Source organism: Anas platyrhynchos, chromosome 11 (genome assembly GCF_047663525.1).
Source record: "Anas platyrhynchos isolate ZD024472 breed Pekin duck chromosome 11, IASCAAS_PekinDuck_T2T, whole genome shotgun sequence".
NCBI classification, from domain to species: Eukaryota; Metazoa; Chordata; class Aves; order Anseriformes; family Anatidae; genus Anas; species Anas platyrhynchos.
The window spans coordinates 21,863,232-21,880,838 of NC_092597.1; the positions used below are offsets into that span (position 1 = coordinate 21,863,232).

Here is a 17,607-nt window from a genome sequence, read left to right on the forward strand (position 1 = left end):
GGGATCCAGGAGGGTGAACCCGATGTCTGTGCTTGCTCCTCATCTCACGGCGTGTGCTGGTGTCCCTGGGGGCTCTTGCTCAAAGCTTTGGATGCAGCCAGACTTTCCCAGCCCAATGATGGTGTCACGGCTCCTGGCCATGCTTTGTGCATCAGCTCCAGCTCCATGGTGTTCCCCAGTAAGACAACAGGTCAGGCAGCAGTTCTGAAATAACCCTGGCCAGTGACATACAGCCTGCAGTGCCTTTACCACATATTTTTCTTTTCCTTTCCTTCCCTCCATCCCAACACGTCTCCTTCTACCCATCCTGCTTCGCCGCGGTTCCCGTGAACAATTGAGTAGTCGGGTAGCAGGAGTCTTCTGCAACAAAGAAACTACTTTACTTTCTGCTATGGTTAATGCCCCAGTTTAATGAGTCCTTCATATCATTCTCAGCACCCTAAATTAAAGGGTAGCCTATGCAATTAAACCGTTCAGCTTGCAGAATGCCCCTCTCAGGGTTATCTGCAAAATGGGTTGAAATGCAGCTGCTACTAATATTGCTTGTATTAAAGCTGGCAAAGGAAAAACCTCTTTCTTCTCTCTGTTGACAGTCATGTGCCTTTACTTTCAATTAAACTGATTATTTGCACCATCTTGTTCCTGATCATTGTCCCATGAGGTTTTCCTAGCCAGGAAATATTTTATGTAATACATAACTGTAGATGTTTAGACCTTCGTGTTTGTGTCTTTCAGGAATGAGGGGAGAGCTGAGACTTGCAGCCAAATCTTAGTCCAATTCACACCAGTATTAATCCAGAGTAAACCTGCAGTTTGCAGTGGAATTACACCAGATTTGTGCTCAGTTGGATCCATCAGATTTTGTTTGCTTGTTTTTTCCCCAAATAGCTGCTTAAGGAAACAAAGCAGTTCCCCGGCACCCCCTCCCCAAATCTCTCCGTTGCATCTGGAACATATTGCTCTATTACCAAGGGTCAGATAATATCCTGCGTTAACAGAGCATCCTCCAGGCCCCCCAGATTCTTTCCAGCCAAGTCACTTCACCCACCCCTGACGTGCAGCCTGCTGGGGGGAAAAGGCAGCCACTCTTCGAGGGTTTTGTCGCTGCTTTGGTTGGGAGCAGAACGGGGACCACAGCAGCACCGAAATCACACCTGAGGGAGGGGTGGCTCGGCTGATTTTTAGGCAAAAGGAAATGTTCCCTGCGTTTCACTGAGCCTGTGGGGCTCACATCTCCTTTTCCCCACCTTGCTGGGGCCAGGCACCGAAATCAGCTGGGGGGGCACAGCTCGCAGCAGAGCCGGGCTGGGAGGTGGTTGCACTGGTGCAAGGAGCCTCCAGCTCAGCACCCCCATCCCCCAAAATGTCACACACACCATCGTCCCACATTGCCTCTTGCATAAAGTGCTGTAGACTCCAAGACTCAGCGTTTCTTTTTCTCTTTTGTCCCCAAAACGTCAAAACAGAAGCATGAATCAATGGCATAAGAAACAGCTCTTTTCTGCCCTTTCACTGAGAAACGCTCTGCGGTAATCCAAGGTATTATATTTGGGATTCATCTGCAGTGAAATTTCTTTCTGCCCCAAACCTGTCAGGCTCCAATTCTCATTTTAATGATCTCATTTTATAAATAATGGAAAGAAAAACAATACATTCAATAGAAATGAGATTAGAAATGGGAGGGGAGTGAATTACAAATGCAAGAGTCTGTAGTTATTCCAAGGAAGATAAATCTAATTTTTAGTGGTCTCCGGTGAAACAGCATCTTGCTAAGAAACAAACAAACAAACAAACAAAAAATGCTTTTGCTGATAAATAAAGGTGCGAGGTGATGGCAAGGAGGCTTTTTTTAACACTAGTTGGTTGTTATAGCGTCTTGGGACTAGCAATACCTGGGGTTTATTTCTGGCCTCGCCACGGTCTCTCTGCAATAAATCATTTAACACCCTGTGCCAAAGTTGCAGCAGAATCTGGAAAATCAAACTCCAGTGAATAAATGTGCAAATGACATCGCCAAGTAACGCTCAGTGCAGTTATCAATGCCAGGCTTCTACCTCAACAGAGTTATGAAGCCTGGCGTACACAATGAGCAGGGAGGTGCAAATTAGTGTCATTTCAGCAGCCCACACACAATTCACTGCAGACTGTTGTGGGAAAGAGTGTCACTGGGAATGATGTTTTGGTTCAGGGCTGGAGCCTGCCTGGCAATGAACCCTGTGTACATGTCCCAACATAGACGTGATGCCAGCGGTGGCTTTAAAATTCCTCCTTTTATTTTTGTTTACCTTACGTGTATTTGGGCAGATTTTCTCTTTGCATGAGTGACAGAGCCACCCTCCTATAGGACTCAGAGGCGAGTGCACCTGTGCAATTCTGGGACCAAGCATCCTAGACGATTCTGTGATTCAGTGATCTCTTGGAGGTCAGGGCCTCCTCCCTTCTGGAGGTCTGGCTGCTCACTGCCTCTTTGCTGTTGAAGCTTGATGAGGATGGAGAACGTGCAGGATGGCTGAGGATTTGAGAATGTGGTGAGGGAAAAGGAGTATGGGGAGCACTGAAAGACTTGCTTGTATGTTGGCATTAAGATTGACGCCAACACGCTTACCTGATCATCAGGAAGCAGAGAACAATTTCTCAGGAACTTTAAACACCTGCTAGGAGCACATATGAACATCAAGTTGATGACCAAAAAAACAAGGGCATGGGTATAGACCGGGCTGGATGGATACAGACCTGATCCTTGCCTCTGCAGAAAGGTTTTATCCCAAGATATCTGCTGTGAGAGACAAAGTGCAGCCACTGATGATGATCTTGGATCATCAAGTTCATAGAGATGCGAGGGCGTTCATTAGAAACAAAGATTCTGATGGCTTTGCAAATAAATTACTCAAATGTTCATCTAATGAGGGATGCAAATTAATCCAGAAGTACATTTAATAATGGGGAAACTCCTCCATAATCAAGTGTAGTGAAGCCAGTGACGTTCCAGTGATGTGAGCCAGGAGGTAATGAAGACAACAGGCCAGCCGAGCGTCCTGCCATGCTCCACGCCACGCTCCGAGGGATGATGGCAGGACAATGCTGGTATGGCCTCACCAGGAGCAAGGTGGTGCAAAGGAGTGGAGCGAGTTATGGGTCGAAGGAGAGGATTTAAAATACAACACAGGGCATCACCAGGTCGCCTCTCTGAGCAGAGGTTGGGCTGCAGAGGGGTGGGTTTTGTCAGACTCCTGGCAAAAAGCAGCTGCTCAGGGTCGGGTCAATCGTGTGAGGGGAAACTCAGCAAAAATGCAGTGAATTTGGATATAAAGGATTTCTTTTGCTTCCTCTGTGAACAATGTCTTGCTACAAATAACTGCATACCCCCAGCCTTGTCCTGTCCTGGCTGATGCTTAAACTGTCAATAATCATCAGGTTGCTGTCAGGGTGCTTCTCAATGGGGCTGACAGATTATATCTCTAAAGTCCCTTTATTGGACCTTGTTCCCAGAAAAGCTTGCAAATTGCTCTCATCTTACCAGACAAAGGCGTTGCTCACACTCGGAGTCCTTGGATATCCTACACAATAACGTATGAATTGGTGAGAATTACCCGAGATAAAATATCCCTTACAACATCAAAGTTCCTGATCTTTTAGCTGTCAGCCGCAGGTATGTGAAAGTCCTGACAGGCTGGAGATAGAAGGAAGAGATAAAGCAAAAGAGGAGAAAAGAAAACGGAGAAATTCTCTGAATGAAATGTTATATCGTTGCATTTGGCGCAGAGATTTCAGTGTGAGGGGTCTGCAGGGCTAGCAGAGGTGTGAGCGAGGCCCAGGGCTTTTGCCTTTCCAAATGAGCGAGCAGCAGCTGGTACCGAGCAGCCAAGGACAGATGCTGCTCTTAGTTACACCCGTGGATAAAGCGAGCAGGGGAACAGAGAGCAGAATAAGGCTAAATCACACTCAGACATCTTTCCAGTGAGTGCAGTCAGTTCTAGGCCGTGCGACACTGGGGGGGTGGAACTGTTTTTAGCAAACAGTAGCTGGCACATTGCAATTAGCACCTTGCAGCTGCTGTCAGGTGAGATCCTGATGGTAATTAGGGAGATTGCCTAATTGAGATGGGGAGGGAAGCACTGAAGAAGAGGAGGGCAGGGAGCAAGGCTCCTTGTTCCTTGTGGGAAGGCTGTGCTTAGTGCTACCAGGCCCCGGTGCTGCCCTGCACTGGACCAGGGGTGACAAGGATGAGCTGGTCTCGTTCTTCCCAGCTCCTGGTGCTGTGCTGGTGGCTGGGTTTGCATGGTGAGATGGATGGAGCAGGTTGGCTGATGGGGGGAGATGCTGCCATAACCAACAGCAGGCCGGCCTCGCTTGCGTTGTGCTCGCAGGTAGGCCCGAAGCCATTGCGCTGAGGCAAAGGGGCTGAGCTGAAAAGAGATCTGAAAGCTGCTGAAACGAGATCTGAAAGCTGCCTTCAAAGCTGCCCTTCCTCACTCTGAAGATGGGATGAAGCTTCCCTTTGCGTACCTAACCTCCTCCTGGCACCGCGGCTCCGAGCGCGGATCAAATACCTTGCAAAGGGCCGCTCTTGGCAGAGACACGAAGTGCTTTCCTCGGGTGACATAAATATCGTACATTATTTGCTGCCTTGCCAAAATGCAAACACACACATGCACTCCTAACTAAGCAGCATTCTTTAAAACTTAGGATCATTGCTTAGGAAAGAAATATAGAGCGTTTTATAAATCCAAATTGATCACGCACGGCGTGTGTTGAAAATATGTACAAAAATAGGACCCCAAAACTCCATTAAACCACTTCTGAGACAATACATCACTGCACCTTTATATTGCACAGAGGGGTTTAACAACCCTTCTCCAGGAAAATATTTTACTAGGTAACAAAAAAAAAAAAAGTTATTGAAAACACATATATTTGATACTTTTGGCAATTCATTTTACTACTTGCATTTCCAATTCATTGGTATAGTTCATGAAAAAAAATATTTTCGCAGTTGGGTCATGTTATTATTTCTCTAATTTTTTTTTTCTACTTGAAAGTCACGATAGGATTTCTTTCTGTGAAACAACAAAGAAAGAGAAATGCTGCTTGCCTGCTTTGGGGATCCTGTAGATGTTTTAGGGAACTGGGGTCTGCTGGAAGTGCAGATGTGTAGGACTATGCCTACAGGAGATTATGGCCTGTTTGTGTATTTCTGTGTAGCCAATGTTATTTCTGAACCAACCTAAAAAGTGCCAGGGGGAGCACTGGTGTGCTGACCTTTCTAAGGAACAAGAAGTCAGCATCCTTTATCAGCCAATAGTAAGATCTTTTCTAAAATTATTTAATTTTACACTGGATCAAACCCTTTCTCCCAAATGTTACTACAAGTGTCCCTCATGAACCACATTGCTTTCAGTTGCTTGCTACTTGTTCTGTATTGCAGGAGCCTGTACGTGACCTGTTGCTCAGCTTCTGAATGTGTGCTCGGAGGGTTTGTCACTGCTCAGCTGATGCACAGCAGCTTGCAAGCAGAGGGAGCTGCACTGTGAGTCTGTCCTTGGCATCCGAGCTGCCCCTCGCACTCATCTTGGGTGAATGACTTTGTTCTGCTGAGGTATTCCTCTTCTGCCTGCAGTGAGCACACCTCTCCTGAGTTTGGTCTGCCCACAGGTGGTCCCAGAAGAGGGCAAAGAAAGGGAGAGGAATGGGTGAGCTCTTCCTAACCCAGGCTAATAGCACATCTGCACCACAAGCCTGACTCGGGCTCAGGCTCAGGTCTGCTATACCCTTGTCCTGCCTAGACAATGGCTTTTCAGCTGGAGGTGCTTGTGCCTCAAGCCCATTCTAGCTGTTCACCATGGAAATGTGGACATGTGCTAACCTCTGCTTTCCCTCATGCAGATTTTGAAGCCAGCTTAAACCAGGCAATTGCTTGTGGCCCTTCAGTGCTTGCCTGCAATCTCCTTCCCCTCCTGTTTCTTTCTGTTACATATGCCCAAGAAGATTTTGGTGGAGGGCTCAGTTTACCAAAGTGCAAAGGGGTGATCAAGCCATGCCCCTGGGAATGCTAGTGTCCTAGAGACCCAGTGATCTCCTGGTTCCCTGTTGTAATCTCTGGTTCCTCAACCCCAGCAGAGGTCGTCTAAGAAAGCTCTAGGATGGGGACAACACTGAGCATCCACACGAGGCTATCTGCTTGTTCAACCAGTCATCCAGGCCACCTGAGCACTTATCCCCAGGGATCTTACTTCCAGCAACAGTACAGGTAAGCCCAATGTTTGCCTTGAGAGAGGTACTGTAAGTACCCACAAGCACGATGTGACCCTCTTTGTGTAGAAAACAGAGATTTTCCATTTTAATTGCTTCCTGTGCGACACATTTCGTTAGGGCCCAGCTTCTCGCCAGTTGAGCTCCTCACAGCACTTGTCTCCTGCTGTGCATTTAATTACTACCGTGAAAGTCCGTCAGCAAAAGGCCAATCAATTTGAAAGATTAACGAATCTCACGCTTTACCTGTCTCCTCCCCCCCAAAATTAGAAAGCCCACTCTGTAGTTTCCAGCGCGCATCTATCATTACATACTCCTGGGTCTCAGGTAAATTAGCAACCTGATTCTTTCCCCTGCTGTCACTTAGAAGAAAAGGGCTTCTTATTTGCCATCCAAGGAAAAGTACAGTAAGCCTAGAACTAGATAAAAGGGGAGTAATCAAATATATTTAACTGTACTCAGCCAAATCCCATTATTTGTATAGATGTTAGCTGGAGCATTTGAAGAGTTAGGATAGCCTTGTCTTTATTGGGAAATAATGCTGCTTTATTGAAAAGTGCAATTTCTGAGCTAGTGTTCTTCCTTTTACTTAAAATGAGAAGTTCACCTTTATAAATACATATTTACATATATATGTAGGAATTGCTGTTAGATGTTAAAAAAAAAAAAAAAAAGTTACATGTCCTTGCTCTTCCATGAAGCATGTGCACCTGGGGTGCATACAGCATCTCTGCATTTTTCTTTTGAATGGAAAATGCCTGCTTGAAGTGAAGAGGTTCCCTGGGTTGCCCTTCTCTCTTGTACTTGAAGGAAGTAAGGAAAACCATTTGAAATATCACCTCCCATATACCAGCAGCACCATCCTGCTGCTGTGGCAGAGAGGAGCATGGGGTATGGTTAAGATGTAGCAGGGAACCGAGCAGACAAAAGGAACGTGCTGGGGGTATCTCATGGAGGCAATAACCCTGGCGAGGTGAGTTTGCTGTATTTCCCAAGTCCTCCTTCAGTTTTCTCTGTGGATCAGTGCTACAATCTGGGTTTTGCTGTGAAACCGTTTGGTTAAGATGCTCCAACACAAGCACTAGGTCCATAGCCTGAGGGAAAGCCTCCCTTGGGCTGTGCTCGTGCCAGCATGCAGCTCGGCTCGGTTCGTTGCTCAGGCTCTGCGGGGAGCCCTGCACCCTTAGGGTGATGGACAAGTTCACCCTGCTTTAGATGGGCATGATGAGATGAAGCGCATCCTGGTCCCTGGTTCCCAGTTCCACTGTGAAACATCCCAGCTCAATGCTGTTTCACTACTCTGTGAGGAAGAAGGAGGGAGATGAGAGTCCCCACGCTGTTTTTTTACATGCCTGAGTCAAATTACCCTCCCTTCTGCGGGGCTTCTTCTGAAATAACAGATCTTACTGTAACCAAATATTGCCATCCAGGAAAGCCATTTTGCAACCAGCAAGGAGGCTTCTTCCTCCTCAGCAGCCGTTGAAAAGGCCCTTTGTTCTCAGGCCGAACACCTGGAGAGTGTTATCTGCAGCGGCCTCTTGGGGCTGGAACACTGGGAAGCTGTGGCAGGACCTGGTGGCATTGGCATTGGTGTTGGTGGCAGCATCTGGGAGCTGCTTGCACCCAAAATCCATCTCAGATGGGTCATTGCATGGGCAATTTTTGGTTGTGTCTTCCGTGGGGACTGGGGAAACTGAACTGGTCTGGGTTTTCTTTATTTTGCTGTGCTAAAATGAACAGCTTAAGGCCAAACGGTCTTTGGCCAAGCCTGAGGAGGTGGCACCTCTGCAGAGAATGGAAAAAAACCCTTGGGTGTTACAGTACCTTCCTGGAGGAACTGGTGATGTGAGTGGTAGTGGGATGACCCCGAGCCCTGGGGTTCTGGGCACACATTTTGGAACTGCAGCATGAAGGGTTCAGGGTGAAACTGCTCGCTGGCAGCATCCTGACCCACCAGCAACTGCCCCAGCACAGAGGGTCCCTCTCCATGGGAACCACCTGAATGCAGACCAGCACCGTGTAAACCATCATTGCCAGGCAAACCAGCTGCAAAAGCCAAAAGATTTTCATTCTTTCCCTGTGTTTTATACCATAAAAAGACAAATCTGGCTGGAGGAGGAAACCTGGTGGCTCTGAAAGCAGGGCTGAGTACATCTGCTGTGGGGTGACCTGGAGGGTTGCCCTCACCAGCTGAATCTGTGCTGGCTGTGTGATGAGGTTACCGGTGACCTCAGTGGAAACTGGACTTGCACAGTGTGAGTTATTTAGCAGGTCCAAGCCTCCAGGCCTTTCTCTGTGTATTGATTTTTCCACTAAAGTCACAGGCTGGAGAGCCCGTGTCAAAAAGCAGCCCAAGATCACTCCTTGTTTCCTGATCACCCAGACAAAACACTGGCTCCTTCAAGGGACTCGCGTCGGGGGATTTCGGCAGTGCCTCATCACAGGATGTGCAGCACTGTGAAATAGCAGTTCTGGAATATTTCTGACAAGTCCTGAGAGCAAACTGCATGATTTACAAAGGGACAGACCACAGCTAGAGCTTCACAGTCTGCACCAGCACCTCAGGGGTGAAGTCACTGCTTCTGCCCTGTGCAGCAGCATCCTTGCCATTTTTTGGGGGACTGGCTGGAGCTTAGCAGGGAAAGAGCAAACATTGCCAGAGATCCACGTGAGGCCTTGGGGGTACCAGCTCCAAACCCCCGTGAGGCTCTGATAAAGGGGCAACAAAATGCCCCGCAAAATTTTACCGGCCACAGACCGTGATTTCTCTGCTCACATTCAGGCAGCTCGTAGCATACGGGTCACTTTAAAGGTTTCTTGGTCCTTGTCCAGGCACCGCGACCGGTTCTCCCATGACTTTATGTTTATGTCTCTTTCTAACATTCCTCCCTTTCTTCCCCACGAAGGGAAAATTTCCAGGTTTGTTCCTTTCAACTTTGTTCGTGGTAGCAGTCTTGACAGAAGGACTTAGTGTCCGTTTAGTGTCTTTGCAAGGAAAAGGGAGAAACTTCTCAGTTACATAAAAGTTTGTATCAAAATTCAAGAATCCAGATTAATTATAGGAGACTTGCCTTGTATCATTCAATTTGTTTGAATAGCTTTAAAGATTAAGCAGATCCAAGGCCTAACAGAACCAGAGCCAGTAAGACAATAGCTGAGATTTTCCTTTGAAACAAAATATACAGGTGGTTTCTGTGACTTTCTGTGTCTATCTGCCCGGCTTTTTTATTTTTATGTCGTATCCAATATCAGAGAACCTGGCAGTAGAAATCATATAGCAATTTGTGAGAGCTTGTTGCTGTTCTAGATATCATATAGTCTGTTCCACACCAGCAAAGACAAAACCAATGCCTTTACTCCTCGAGTTTTCATTCAAAGGATAATGATCTCTGGTAACAAAATATTTGGCAGTGGCATTATTTAAAATGCACAGAGGAAATGTTTGTCCCTAATTCAAGGGACTGTGGTCACACAGTCTCTATTCACTCGGTATTTACCAACGAATGCCAAAGGCCAATCTGCAAAAGCCCAGGAACAGAGTTAAGTTTATCGCACTCCGGCCTCAACCCATCCCATTGTAAGGGAGAAAAAAGTAATTACTGGATTTCTTTGTGGTCAGAGAACTTATAAATTCTCTGTTTTACCCAGCAGGCTGTAATGGCTCCTTCGGTAAATATCTAATTAAGTGGTCGAGGTGCCTTTTTTTTTTTTTTTCCCCCCTTTCTCCGCATACTTTTGTGTTTTAAAATCCCTTTGCATTAAACGACTTCTCGAGTTCTCCACATTTCTCACACGCACGGCAGAGGGAAGTAAGAAGAGGGAAAAAAAAAATGAAGGAAAAAAAAAAAAAAAAAAAGAAAAACCGGCCGAGGGGAGATTTCGGTCGTGGGAACAGGAGCCCGAGGCGGGGATTTGCGCGGGCCGGGGGCAGCCGCTGCGCGCAACCTGCGCGGAAAGCGCCGGGACAGGGGAGAAGGATGCGCCCCGGGAGGGGACCGCCTTGGGGTTTTGTTTTACTTAATTGATTAATTTATTAATTTCTCTCTCTCTCTCTCTTTTTTTCTTTTTTTTTTTTTTTTTTTTTGTGGGTGGTTCTTTTTTTTCCTTTTTTCTTTTTCTTTTTTTTTTTCCTTTTTCATTCTTTTTTCTTTTTTTTTGTGCTTTTTTTTTTTTTTTTTTTTTTTTTTGTCGTTTTTGTTTTGGGTTAGTTTTATTGTTATTATTCTTATCTTTTATTTTTTTTCTTGCCCCGAAGCTGGTAAAGCCCCACCGGGGCCACTTTTCGCCTTCGCTTTCTTTAACCGTGCCAACCCCGCGAGGTTTTACCGACCCCAGGAGGGGGGCTCCGGGCTCTCCCCGCGGGTAGCTGAGCCCTTCCAGCCGGGACCAGGACCGGGGCAGGACCGGGACCCCCTCGGGACCCCCCCGCCGCCGTTTGTGGGTTTTTAACGGAGCCGCGCCGGGGCCGGGCTGCAAGCGGCGGAGCCGGGCGAGCCCCCAGCAGCGCGGGGCTCTCCCCCTGCCCCTTCTCCCTCGTTAGGGAAGTGTTGGAAAATTGCTGAAGTGCGAAATGAGCCTGCGAAATCCCGTTGTCCTCATTAAACTCCGACGAGGAGGGTGACAAGAAGCAGCGGAGGGGAAAACAATGCGGCCAGTGTGTTTGGGGGAGAGCCCCGAGCCGGGCCAGCTTTTGTCCCCGGCCAACAAAAGCTCTTGTTTGCATGTGTTAAAACCCGGCTGCGAGCGGCGGCCCCAGGTGCAAACGGCAGCCCCCGGGCGGCCGCGCAGCATCCGCGCCCGCTGAGCACCGAGCAGCAGCGCCCCGCAACGCCAGGAGCTGCCTGCGCTGCCCCTAAGGAGAGCCCTGCTTCAACAGGAGTGCAAAGCCAGCCTGCAAACCCCGGGGGGGTTCTCTCCTTTTTTTTTTTTTTTGTCCCCACCTTCCTTTTCTCTCCATTTTTATTTATTTTTTTATGTGTTCCTTGATTCTTCTGGCCCGCGCGTTGCTGTTAGTGGAAAGGGGGATGTAGGGTACCGGGATGGGACATGTTGTGGTTTTTTGTGCTCCTTTTTACCCCCTCGGTGGGGGGACAAGGATGGGACCCCCAAGCCCAGGTGGTGGATGAGGACCTGGTGTGAAAGAGCCCAGCAGACAAATGCCCTGCCGCCAGTTGGTTTGCCCTCACTCGCCAAGGATGCTGTGGAAACCTGAAATTGTTAAAGAAAGGGACCCCGAGGTGAGGAAGGGAGCAGTTTCCCAACACAAACAGCAGGATTCAGTCCAAAAAGTGGAAAAGAGAGGCGCTGAGTGAAGAGTAACCACAAGCAAGCCTCGCACAGGTCAAAGCCCATCAACCCACCGTAGCGTTGGCATTTCATAGGACTGGCACCACACGTTGTCCAAGAAAAAGTAATTCCAGGTCCTGTTGCAACAAGCCTGCACACATCGCTTTATCCCCAGCGGGTCTGCCTGGGATCTGCCCCACGGCTATTTTAAAATGTGCTGTTAATAACAATTCATTACAGCTGATAGGACTGGGAGACGTGCCTTTTATTTTGCAATTAGACATAAAGGCTCTGATCTGGCAAACGCTCTGCACTGTAAGCATGCGAGGAGCTCTGCTGGAGTCATCTGGGACTGCTCATGTGCTTAACATTAAGCCCGTGCAGGATCAAGGCCTGAGATGGTATCTTCTTTAAGGGTACGTGTTTACCTGCTCTGGGCTGTATTTTCTAGATCCGTGACTGTGCCCTGCAAAACTATTTCTCTGGGAAGCCCTGAAGTGGCCGAGCCAGCTGGGCACAGCTCTCGAGTAGCGTTACGAAGCCGAATGATTCTTCCTGTAAACAGAAATGGTGCGCGGGAGCTGGGTCGGTGGGGACGGCGCTGCAGCACGGGGCATGTTGCATCGCAGGCTGTTCAGCTGCGCGAGCCTGTGTGTACTGAGGCGTTAACGCAGGGCTGTTGGGCATCGGGCCCAGAACAGATGTGATGATGAGTGAGAGCGAAGAGGCAGGGAGGAAGGCCGAGGAGAAGAAAACACGGTTCAGGCCCCTCAATTCCTGACCAGGCAAGCACGGCTTACAAAGCCTGGGCACTCCCCCCAAATGCCTCTTATCAAGAGAAAGTAGGAAGCAACACGATCCGGGGAGAAAACAAACATATTTGTTTTTTTCCTTTGCCAATCCTGCTAACAATAGCTGTTTGTAGGCAAATAATGCTCAGGTCTGCATCGCTAGATCAATGCAGGGAGTGGTTCCCATCAGCTCGGCGGTGCCAGACACACTGAATGCTTTGTAAGGAACCGGGTCCTTGAACTTCTTCGCAGCGCAGACGCTATCTTAGTGGGTTATCGTGCACTTGCTCCTGTTCCTGCTCTCACTCTCCTCATTTTCCAGTGTTAGGCCTGGCAGGGAGAAGTGAAGGCAAGAGGAAATAGAAGTTGTTTTAAGAGAAGGCTTCAAAATGTTCAGCTGTTTGTTATTTCCTTGCCACTAACCTTTCCAATTTATTTTTGGAGACAGGAAAACGAAAGAGAAGGCCAATCCATGTGCACGGTCACAGTTTAATACCTCTGATACGCATGAAGAAAATTAATTTGATTGAGGATTTTGCTTCATGAAGTAATTACAGTGCAAAGTATAAAAGGCTGCCTTTCGTCTTGAGCCGCCAAAGCCTTGTTTTGCATCACGAGGACATATTTAGGGTTACAAATAGGCTGCCTTGCTTACACAAACAGCATCTTACAGTATCTCGCATTGTTTCTCTTCACCTTTCCTGGCAGATTTTGTGGATATGGAGAGAAGTGGAAAAAGAAACTCTTCTTCAGATAAGATCTGTTAAAACAGAAGGGTGATAGAAATACTGGAGAATGGTGAGTTCCTGGGTAAGGCTGCTCTGACTCCAAAATATATCCCATGCATACAGCCCTTCGCCACTGGTATAATTTGGCACAGTCCAACTAAGGTTGGGTTGACTAAAAAAACAGAAAGCAAATGTAAGACACACAATTTCCACAGGGTTTGCACAACAGCCTGATAATTTTTAAAACAAGGCATACCTCTAGACTCCAGTCCTTTTGAAAAAGCACGTGAATATTTTGATAAACCAAACAAAATTTGGTCTGGTATAAAATGGCAGCCTTTTAAATTAGTACTGTGCCATTGGCAGTGCATTTCACAGCTGAGCACCACAGTTCAGTTATTACCACTTCTTGTTTTATATTGTAGGTTTGGCTTCGATGAACTCATAGCAAAAAAAAACACAGAAGCCAAATTTTAAGCAGCAGAAATTGGCATTAGATAGCTAAGTAATTGTTTGGGCACCTAAATAAGCAATTAGGTACATTTGTTAATAGATAACTTCTTCAGATGGGTATCTAAGGCACAGTTTCTCCCTCCTGCTGCTAACCTATTTCATGGGTGAATTTGATCAAGAAGGATGAAATTTTTTAACTTCAAGTTTCCCTAGAAAAATGAACTTCAACAGTAGGAAACTATACCCAGAAAACAAAGTTACAGAAATCGTATGTCTGTAAAGTCCGGTGCTGACAAAATGAGAAAGTCCTCAGAGAAAAGTCACCGGTGAGCAATGCCCTGCGTGCTGTGGGTTCTCCCTTATCTTGGTGTTGGGGTGGGAGATCTTCAGATCGGGCTCCTTGTGCAATTACAGCTGCAGCTGAGCTGATGGGAGCTGAGCTCTGAATGCTGGCAGCTAAAGCACGCAGGCTGTAGGTGACTTACACCGGGAATCCCAAATGAAGACCCTTTTTAATTCATCACCTCCCACCTTGTTTTCTCTGGGGTCAGCATCCTCTCAGAGTTTCTGGGAAAGGAAATGCTGCTTGTGAAACATTCAGGCACCGCTATGATGAGCGTTAGGGAAAAAACTTATGGAAATGAATAATTTTGCGCCCAACGCACAGTCTGAATAACAGGCAGCAAAAACCCTCCTTGCTGCACATTAAGCAAGAAGAGAATGAAACATGCAGAGTGAGGGGGAAACCTGTAGGAAAAGGACATTGATCACTCAATTATAACCCATCAGGATACAAACAACAGGCAAATTCTGGTCATTCCTGGCCGAGTGCTGGAGTGCCCAGCCTCAGTAGCCTTTTAGAGCACACAGTTTCCCGGCCCTATTCCTGTTTGTGTGTGCATGTGCTTCAGGGTGTGTGTAAAACAAGAGGAAAAGGTTTTGGCTCTGTGCTGTGCTCACTACTCTACACAGCTACGGGACTTTTGCTTGGCTTGTGGCATAGGCAGAGGTCTAAATGCAAAATGTTTGAGTATCACCCAACCCGCTTGGGGTCTCAAGGGCTACATCCCTGCTGACCAGGCTAGATATAAACCATGGTCCTGTGGGTGAATGTCAAATCTGTCTCCATCCACAGCTCTCCAGAACCAAAATGCTCTCAGGTACTCTGGAGACATCTTCAACAATCCCCTGGGTACACTGCACCCTGACATGGAGCCAGGATACAGGACACGCATACAGGAGCAGGGAGTGTTTGGAGTTACCACCTACAGTATTCCCTTCATCAAGTTTAGATAAGGTTGGGAACTCGAAGAAATTAATTTCTGCGGAGACGTGGCATCTACAGCAGATAGGGAAACCACTTGATCATAGCATGAACACGTCCTGGGACTGCTCTTGGCACAGACCGACAGACTGGAAGAGAACAGCATGCTCAGGTCCAACTGACGGTGGCAGATTTAGGAGCGTACATGCCTGACCCGAACCAGCAAAGGCAATCTTTGTGCTGGCTGGCAGACAAGAGCTGGTGTACTCACAGTCTAGAAACTTTCTGTGAGATACAGCTCCGCGGAAAAGCACAGCCAAGCAGGAATTCACAGTTATCACAGTCAGTGCATCAGGTTAAGGATACATATTGCAGACATCTCTGCAAACACTGCTGCAACAGTAGAATGTAACAGGGTGACTCAATTGTAATGTGACCTTTCATTAACAGGCTCTTTTCCTCTTTGTGTCTGTTTCTGACACATTTATGAACTGTTACAAAGTTAGGTAAAACCCACTTTTTCAGTGCTTCCATCAGAATAGCGGTGTGGCCCTCGTGGAGCATGGGAACGAATACAAAACGCCTCTCACTCGTTCTGATCCGCGCCCTGCTGTTGCTTTTAGGGCATCTCCCACTGAGCTTGAGTGTCTTCTCTACTGTAGGGATGATATGAGCTCTGGCAACAGAGGACACATCTCCTGAGGCCGTGGAGTTGATCTAGGATGGTGTCCCAGCGAGGGACCACCCAGTGTCTGCACAACTCTCCAACGGTGGAGCGTGTTGTTACCCTTCTTGTGATGTTAGAAAGGGAAATGTTGTGTACTGCTACGTGTGCTGGTCAGAGTTTATTATTTCAGCTCATCCTTATGTCAGTGACTCACAATTCCTTCGCTTTGTACAGCCTTTTAAAGCAGTCATATATCTTCAAACGATCCACGCAGAATTTTTACCTTAGGTACCTCTCACATCTACATTAACTCAAAGAAGCAATAATGCCTTAAAATAATGTTTCCAGGCCTGCCCTGTAAAAAATCTTCCTCATGAGCGACTGAGACAAGGTCATTCCATATGAAACAAACCACTGGAATGACTCTCTAGACACTGCTTGTCCTGGAACTTCTTATTCATCTTTCTCCTCGTCCAGAGATTTTGTTCTCTAATTACAAAAGTACTTTCCATGTCTGCCGAGTGTTTCTGTGGGCAAAATACAGACAGAGGGAAATGGACAAATTCATTCTATCGGTATTGCGCCACCACTGTTACAGTTTCCTCCCCTCTCTCTGATACTCAAATTATCAAATTATTGTCGTGATACATTAGTGTAAAACTACAACTGGCAAATTGTCAGAGAAACTAAAAAGTTCTGTTGCCAGACCATGCAACTAGCCCTAAAATGGATCAGTGGCCACATCTTTTCCAGAGAGAATAGACGGAAATGTTTTCCATCTCTGACTTTAACTTGCTCGATCCCATCATTCACCTTGTAGTCTTGTTGGTGACACCCAAAGATCACTTGGATCCAAATTCCACTTTATTGGGACCAGGATTATATGGGGATTTAGTTAAGGGATTCTTCTAGCTTTGATGCTTCTGTAGCTTTGTGGAAAACAGCAATTGGAGAATTAAAAAATGGACAGCTTAGAAAGAAACGTTTCTGTTGTAATGCAACCTCTTATTTTCTAAGAATTATCTCTTGATTTCACCATTGAATACAAGGATATTTCCACAAATTTATTTATAACTGAAGCACTTCCTCATCTGAAGAGAAAAATTGACTTTACTACTGCGAGGCAGGACGGGTCCTCCTCTAATTAACGGTTCAACATTGATTTGTGTGATGGTGATTTGTGTGGTAAAGGTATTAAGGAAAAAAGGTCCCCTGGCTTACTGACAGTTCTTATAGAATCACAGAATTATTAAGGTTGGAAAAGAGCTTCATGATCACCTGGTCCAACCCCCTACCACCAATGTCACCACTAAACCGTGTCCCCAAGCACCACGTCCAACCTCTCCTTGAACACCCCCAGGGATGGTGACTCCACCACCTCCCTGGGTGACCCATCCCAATGCCTGACGGCTCTTTCTGAGCAGAAATGTCTCCTCATCGTCTGAGAGGTTTCCACCTGGAGCGGGGACCTCCGAGAACACCCCACGAGCTGCAGGAAGCGGGGTTTGATGGGTTTGATTCCCCGGTGGTACTTTCCCTTCTGAATCAGCACCGGCCCTCACGCCACGGTGATATCACGGGCGATCTGCCGCTGGAAGCGCTGAGTATTTTGGAGCATTTTAACAGCAAAGTGCTGACTATTGCTGGGGGATTACAGATCCTGCGAAACATTTTGTAAGATAACTGCTGGCACCTCGCCACGTGTTATATGGAAAATATGTCGCATTATCTTCCATGTGTGTGGGGGTGTTCAGGGTGCTCCTCGCCTCCTGGCCCCCAGCCGGCGGAGCCTTACACATATTTTATTCAGAACGGAGTTAGGCAATACGCAGAGAGCTTGCTCGGGCGCGGAGCCGAGCCCTGTCACTTCAGACAACTTCCATGTCCTCCGGGGCTTCCTGACAGAGCATCTTCCTCACCGACCCCACCGCCACGAGGGCTGTGGGCACCCACCAGCCCCGAGATGGAGCAGGGCGCTCCCCACCACCCTCAGCTTCACCCTCAGGGCCCCTCCGGGCTGAATCCCCTCAGTTTTCGGCTCTCCCACCCCTCACACCGCGCTGCGAGCCCCCCTCGCTGCCGCCCCCCGACCCCTCCTCAGGTCGGGGCGCCTCGGCGGGGCGGCGCCGCCCGTTACCTGAGGGCCGGCACGGGGGGGGCGGGGCCTCC

General features: G+C 47.6%; 1 long non-coding RNA gene across 5 annotated transcripts in view; it reads left to right on the top strand.

Annotated features, from left to right (window-relative positions):
- LOC119718094 (uncharacterized) overlaps positions 1-17,583 on the top strand; it is a 31,019-nt gene extending 13,436 nt beyond the window's left edge. The window contains exons 4-6 of one of the 5 annotated variants that reach the window (XR_011811977.1): positions 5,426-6,247; positions 12,775-13,124; positions 14,643-17,583. This is a non-coding gene — a long non-coding RNA (uncharacterized lncRNA). Of the gene's footprint in view, positions 1-5,425; positions 6,248-12,774 lie in introns of all 5 variants that reach the window. The other 4 variants (XR_011811978.1, XR_011811979.1, XR_011811980.1 and 1 more) reach the window with 4 other exon arrangements.
- Positions 17,584-17,607: the final 24 nt, after the last annotated feature.